Raw genomic sequence first — 7,639 nt, 5'->3', positions numbered from 1 at the left:
CTACACATATATTCAGGCTCCTCACTGGATAGAGCAAAGCCTGAGTCTTGGTTTAAAAATGAAAACTTTAAAGATTCTTGAAGGAAGCGAACTATAAAGCAATTCAGTTTTCTTCAAAATTACTCTATTGAGTTTATGCTGATCAAGTTCAGGAGAAAACTAATATTCATTCTAAAGTTAGAGAAACAAACTTTAGTTCACCTTGCTGTTTTTGCACTACTTTTAACCAATCTAATGGGTTACATTTATTTAAATTTAAAATGCCTTTATCCATAGATGGTAAATCTACTGAATAACAATGATAATTGACTTTCACTGTCTTGAGCTTACCTAAGAAATTCACGTCTTTTCTTTTTCTGCATTTTCTCAAAGGTTTATTTAATTTAATTTTTAAAATATTTTATAATTATTTTTTAAAATTTATTTTATTCAAGTATAGTTGATTTATAATGTGTTAATATCTGTTGTACAGCAAAATGATTCAGTTATACATATATATATATACATTCTTTTTCATTGTGGTTTATCACAGGATATTGAATATATTTCCCTGTGCTAGGTCAGAATGGCCATGATTAAAAAGTGTACAGATAGGGCTTCCCTGGTGGTGCAGTGGTTGAGAGTCCGCCTGCCGATGCAGGGGACACGGGTTTGTGCCCCGATCCGGGAAGATCCCACATGCCGCGGATCGGCTGGGACCGTGAGCCATGGCCGCTGAGCCTGCGCGTCCGGAGCCTGTGCTCCACAACGGGAGAGGCCACAGTAGTGAGAGGCCTGCGTACCGCAAAAAAAAAAAAAAAGTCTACAGATAACAAATGCTAGAGAGGGTATGGAGAAAAGGGAAACTTCCAACTCTGTTGGTGGGAATGTAAAATGGTGCAGCTACTATGGAAAACCATATGGAGGTTCCTCAAAAAATTGAAAGTACAGTTGCCATATGAGCACAGCAATCCCACTCCTGGGCATATATCCAGACAAAACTGTAATTTGAAAAGATACTTGCACCCCAGTGTTCGTAGCAGCACCATTTACAATAGTCAAGACATGGAGAAAACCTAAATGTCCATTGACAGATGAATGTGTGTGTGTGTGTGTGTGTATACATATATATATATATGCCATATATATATATATATATATATATATATATATATATATATATATATATATATATATATATACAATGGAATATTAGTCAGCCATAAAAAAGAATGAAATAGTGCCATTTGCAGCAACATGTATGGGCCTGGAGATTATCAGACTAAGTGAAATAAGTCAGAAAGAGAAAGACAAATACCATATGATATCACTTATATGTGGAATCTAAAATATGACACATGTCTCTTTTCTAAAACATGTATTGAGAGGTAGGAAAAGTCAATTTAGTGGACATTATTAACTAATTTCACATATATGCCAAATCTTAAATAAATGGGTGCATTATAGATGAGCAGTAAGTATGGGTATATGGTGGCCAGGCAACCCTCAGAGTGCTCTATAGGGTTTTACTACACAGGATGTGTTTCCACTGATTTATGCTGAAACTTGCCTTCTCTGAATCTTTAACATAACCAATTCCAAATCTCCCTGGAGAAGGGAGGTATCTTTTAAAATTTTCTCCAAGTCATTGTTTTTCTAGCCATGTTTCAGTTGCTGTTTGCTCTTTCAAGGTTCAGTTGCTTTCGGGGCTTCTTTAGGGTCTTGAAGTTTTCATCTGTCTCACGGTCTCCAGATGTTAACTGAGATACAGTGCTCCTTGGTGTGCTCTGTGGGGCAGGGGTAGGTGCCATATCTTGGTTCTTGTCATTTCCTGCTTTGCAGCCTTCTTAGTCTCATATTTCCTTTGATTTTCAAGGACGGCTTTTGCTCATGGCTTATCATTTCCTGGTTGTGATTTCTTATTCTGGAGTGGTTCCTTCTCAGGCAGCTTGGAACTGATGATTAGTTTTTTTCTTAAAGCTGAGGATCTATCAACCATTGTGAATTTATGTTCCTAATTGGGTACTTCCCTTAAAACTGCTTGGTAAGCTATTGTTTTCGCTAGAAATAGTCCATCCAAAAATGGTTGCCAGGACAGGGCTGGCATAATACCAAACTTGTACCCATTATTAACGCACAAGCTGGGAGCATGCATGGCAGTAAAAATGTGCTCCCCACCTGGGCACCAAGCAAAATATGTAAGATCAGAGGTTACTGGTTTAGAAATAGGGTTGCATTTAAAAATATCCCATGATTGCATTTGTCCCTCCTATTTCTAAATCTAGCTAGCATTAATATATGGCCATGAGGACTAAATAAGCTACATTAGAATGCCAGTTCCAAAGTCAAACACTGATCACATTTCAAGTTGAAAATCATCCCTTTGGAAGGCATAAATCCATAAAGAGCATAAAACTCAGTAGACCTAGAATTCCAAATTACATCATAAGTGGAGCTGTGCTTTGGTAATTGAACAGATTACAGCATTTTCTCCATTTGTTGCAGGTAACACATCATTTGCTCCCTGTGGCAGGAAGTTCCTGTCTTGTCAAATCTGTCCTAGCCATTACAACACAGCAGTTGCTTTTTTATTCCATAGCATCATAACCTTATCTACCTTAGAGGAATGATTGTTGGCTAAACCTGCATGAGGTCCACCAAAGTTGGGGTATAGACATAACCTAACAAATACAGGTGCACTTTTACTCCCTGGAACATAGACAGTCCTCTTGTGTGATTGGAGTCCAAGTGATGACACACAATATTTATGCAATTATTATGTGCAATAGGTACTCAATATATATTTGTTAAATGAATTAATTGTTGTCTTTCCCCCTTGCCCTCAGTGCCCAACATGCTCAGAAAATAGCTATTGATTGAAGAATAAATAAATGAATGAATGACAAATACATATTTCTATTGTTCATTCTTCTGCAAATGCCCTCCAAGCATGGCGAAGCAGCCCCTGGGCATGAGAACACCTCTTCCCCAATCTTTCTCCTGGTTCTGGTCATATGGCAGTGTTGTTTATAAGCAGGTTTCCTTTGATCATTTCCAAGACAAGAATGAACTGTGTGTTGGTGAAAGACATGACTGTGGAATCCTGAAATATCTCCCAGCTCAGCTTTTTTTACTGGAAAAGAAGAGCCTGCGGATGGGGGACCCTGAATAAGAGAAAGTTCTGATTTTCCTTGTCTGTGGTTTAGACTAAAATAAAAGCGAATCCCTGACCTGGTCTTCCCTCTGACTAGATCTCCTACTCCTGTGCCTTTTCTCCAGTTGGGGATCTCTGTGAATCAGTAGGTCTCAGGCCAGGCCAGAGTCACATGGAAGCTTGTCAAGTGGTCAACCGGGGAAGGCTAGTGGCAATAAGAATGGTCTGAAGATGAAGCAAGGGGACTTATCACACCAACCACCAAGACCTGCCTCCAGATTTACCTTTTGTCTTCCCTTCCAGGGACCTTGGTCTCTAACCCTGGCCATCCTCACCCTCCTTTGGAGAAGGCTCCTTCTAAAACTGACTGTAAAGTAGGACATGTCCCTCCAGGTCTGACTCCCACCCCTCATGTCCCAAAGACCAGCCTAACTGGGAAACAAGAATGCTCTCCTGACTTTCCAGAGCTTCCTCTCCCCACAGCTGGCCACTGGACTCGTACATGGAAGGATCTGTCTGGGAGCACCAGGAAGGGTGGATATTCACAATCCCACATCCAGGTGTTCCGTCCAATTAGTGAAGCAAGGCTCCTATGTGGGAACCCTTCTTCACATGCCTGTCCTCCCAGTGCCTGGCTCTGAGGGGGACCCACTCTTTCCATCAAGGGTCAGACTCCTGGTTTGTGTCCTGAAGCTGCCTCACATGTTCATACTTTTGGTTCTTTTGGTTGCTGTTGAAAACTGGCACACTCCACGTCTCCATCCAAGTAACTCATTTGTTTAAAATTTTGGAACATCTGAAAAATCAAGAGTGTTAAAATGCGCGCGCGCGTGCGCGTGTGTGTGTGTGTGTGTGTTTGAAAGAGCATATGGGAAAATCACCTTCCCCTGGCTCTTTATAACCCTTCCCAGGCACTAAAAGCACAACAGCCATAACTCTCACCCATCCAAAAAAGTGCAGAGTGCAGCACTTTCTTGTTTTATATATCCTTGCTCTTAAGTGCTCACTGTTTGGATTTCTGATCCCATAACTTTATTTAAAAATTGAGTTTTACTGATGAGTCCCAGGGATGAAATGTACAGTGTGGGGATTACAATCAATAATAATGTAATAACTTTGTATAATGACAAAGGTGGTCAAAAGGTACAAACTTCTAGTTATAAGATAAATAAATACTAGGGGTATAATGTACAACATGATTAATATAATTAATACTGCTGTATGTTATATATGAGAGCTGGTAAGAGAGCAAATCATAAGAGTTCTCATCACAAGGAGAATATATATTTTTCTTTTTCTTTTCTTTTATATCTATAGGAGATGATAGATGTTCACTGAATGTATTGTGATCATTTCATGATGTATGTAAGTCAAATCATTCTGTTGTACACCTTAAACCCATCCTGTGCTGTATGTCAATCATGCCTCAATAAAACTGGAAGAAAATATTTTTAAAAATTAAAAAAATTGAGTTTTAGTGGAACTTTGCACTATTTGAGCTTTCTTCTGGCCAAGGGCTTCACCTCTGTGGCGGCCCCTCCTGCTCTGTGAAGCTGGACCAGCATGACACCTGCTCCCAGTGGTGCTACAGGGTCTGGTTAGGGACGTTGACCATCATGTGACAACGGTAACTCCAGAAGACCCTAACACCACAGAAGAAATGTCACGTGGATCTCGCAAAGCCCTATACCTTCTGGCCCCTGGCTGTCCCTTTCACTGCATCCTCTGCCACTTTGCAGAAACCTGGAGCTCTATAAATGCTTATTGAATGAACCTTCCCACTGTCCTTTGCACTTTCCACTACCCACATGCTTAAGATTCTCTGGCTACATCATGCTCTTCCATGGGTCTGAGCCCTTGAACAAGCTCTTCTCTCTTCCCATGGTGCTTTGAGAATGCACATTTTCCAGTTTCACATTAGTAAGTTGAGTCCCTGTGTTTATCTTGGAAATGGAGAAATTGAAAAATGTCTGCAAAGCAGTTGGAAGACTGAAAATGGTACCATAAATGGTCATGAGACATCAAGGAAGTTTTGGAGGATAGGAGGCTGATGGCATTGGAGCCAGCGATATCCAGATATTTAGGATTCATATCTGAGGGGGAAGGGATGGGCTTTTGCAGAGAGCCTGTAATTCACTCAACTTAGAGCATCAGGGCTGGGAGTACTGGGGATCATGCAGAAAGCAGGGTCAGAGGGAAAGATTTTGGGGACCCTGCTAATGGCCTGCCAAACTTCCTTTTGCTTAGCCTGTGTGTGGACGAGGAGAATGTGCCTGCAGGCTCTGAGCCCCAGTGGACAGGGGCACAGGGAACCTCGGCTGACTCTGGCCTACACCATAAACCAGGAAACTCCAACCCAATGACTCAGTCCTGCAATGAATCCTAATTTGCTTGGCAGTTGAGGCAGGATGAGTTAATCTATATCTATGCAGAAGGCAGGATGATCAAAATCTATTAAGTGAAAAAAATGAGTCACAAAAATTATATGTATACACAAATAGTGCATGTACACACACACTCATACACACCCCTTGAAGAAAAATCGCCACCATACTAACACAGGATGCAGGCTTTTAGGTGGATATTCTCTTAAAGGTGCTGTCTTATTTTTGCCCTTTGTGATGGTCCAGTTCCTGATTACTGAGGGGCTGGCTGGTTCTGATTGCCCTGGTGGTTTATGGCTCCAGGAAACTGACCCCCAGTCTTCTGCTAGCACATTCCAAGTCCCCATTTCCCTTCCAGGTGGTTCCATTTCTGCTGTGCAGCCAGTCTGCTTACTAGGTTGACTATGGTCTCTCAAAAGAATCAGTAGATTCTTTGTGGGTTATTTGCATTTCATGGAGCTTGGTTTGATGTAGAAACATTAGGCTTGACTATCAACTTTTTTTTTTTCCGTTGTGGAGCACAGGCTCCGGACGCGCAGGCTCAGCAGCCGGGGCTCACGAGCCCAGCCGCTCCGCGGCATGTGGGATCTTCTCAGACCGGGGCACGAACCCGCGTTCTCTGCATCGGCAGGCGGACTTTCAACCACTGCGCCACCAGGGAAGCCCCGACTATCATCTTTTAAGTAAAGTATTAATTGTGTCAGTAAAGGCCTCTGGTTTTTTTCCCATTTCTTCAGAGCCTGCAGAAAAACAACTGGATTTTCTTTTAATGTTAAAAAGAACCGATCTCAGCCACTTCATCCCTGGCTTCTTTCTCTCTGCCTCTGCATAACCCCTGGCCTGTTCTGCTACAGCGGTTGGGAGGGGAGTCTTGCCTGCCTGGTCTGGGCCACAGGGGATACCAGTTCTGAGGATTCAGCCAGAGGTTCCAAGAATACCCCTGGGGAGGCTGGCACCCAGCCAGCCATTTGCCTGACTTGGCTGCAGCCCCAGCCTGCCTTCGAGGTATTTAGGAAGTGCAGCATGAATGCCGCTGGCATGGCACTCAACGAGGGAAAGCAAAATACGTCATTTCTCAGGGACAATTCTCAGTGTCAAGTTCAGTGTTGTTAAAGTGGCCCTGACAGAGAAGTGTGTTCACCTGTCCTTAGAGCATCCTCCTGCCCTCCCAAGGGCCTGTGGGACAACTGCAGGCATCACTTCACGGAAATGACTGCCAGAGGACACAGGAACAACAAGAAAGTGATCCTGTTCTGTTTCCTATGAAGTGAGCATCCCCTGAATTCCCACTATTTAAGATAATCACTGTTAATATTATAGAACCAACTTTCTCGTATATTTTTAAGCATGTATACACACACACACACACACACACACGCAGGCATATATATATTTAACTGTATATGTAATTGAATCCTAGACCCTTCAGCTATTATGTTACAAGACTCTGGATATTCATTAAATCTTGTGTTTTTGCAGGCATCCTCTGACAGCGTCCTAGCCGTGAGTGGGAAGGCTGCCCCATTACTGCTTGGGTGGGCATTAAAGTCCAGGCTCTGACATGGTGTCCACTGACTCTGGGGAATGGGACGGAGCTCATTATTGTTTAGCGAGGATGGAATTCCAGGCTCCCTACTTAGTTTACTTTGCCACCATCTTGAGGAGGGCTGGCAGGGTTTGGGGGAGCCTTATTACACCCCAATGAGAGTGGAAGTGTTTGCCTGTGCTGGTGGGGAGGAAGGTGGGGCTACAGTGTTTTCTGTGGTGTCTGGCTGGAATAAAATGGTTATTGTCAAAAACTTTTCTGTCTCGTGATGCTACCCCCATTCTGGTACTTCGGCTATTAAAAAAAAAAAAAAAAAGCTTTTTTGGTGGGCCCTTGTTTCTGTACCTATTGGCATTTCCAGCTCGCTGTCTTCTCCAGCACCCAGTCTAGAATATGTGAATGCAAAAGAAAAGCCAAGGAACTCACAACCATATCATGGTTTGGGTTCTGAAGTCCCTAGCCAGTCTGCCTTTTTTCTCTCTGCTTTTCAGCCTTCTTGTATTTGTTTAATAATGTCCAGCTTTTTAGCTGTACTCAGCAGGAGGAATAGGAATAAATATATTTACTCCATCATTG

General features: G+C 42.5%; 1 pseudogene; it reads right to left on the bottom strand.

Moving 5' to 3' along the window:
* Nucleotides 1–1,533: 1,533 nt before the first annotated feature.
* LOC131750321 (eukaryotic translation initiation factor 2A pseudogene) lies at nt 1,534–2,697 on the bottom strand (annotated as a pseudogene).
* Nucleotides 2,698–7,639: the final 4,942 nt, after the last annotated feature.

Source organism: Kogia breviceps, chromosome 2 (genome assembly GCF_026419965.1).
Source record: "Kogia breviceps isolate mKogBre1 chromosome 2, mKogBre1 haplotype 1, whole genome shotgun sequence".
Classification (NCBI taxonomy): domain Eukaryota; kingdom Metazoa; phylum Chordata; class Mammalia; order Artiodactyla; family Physeteridae; genus Kogia; species Kogia breviceps.
Note: the sequence above shows the minus strand (reverse complement) of the source record. Positions and strands in the feature narration are given on the sequence as shown.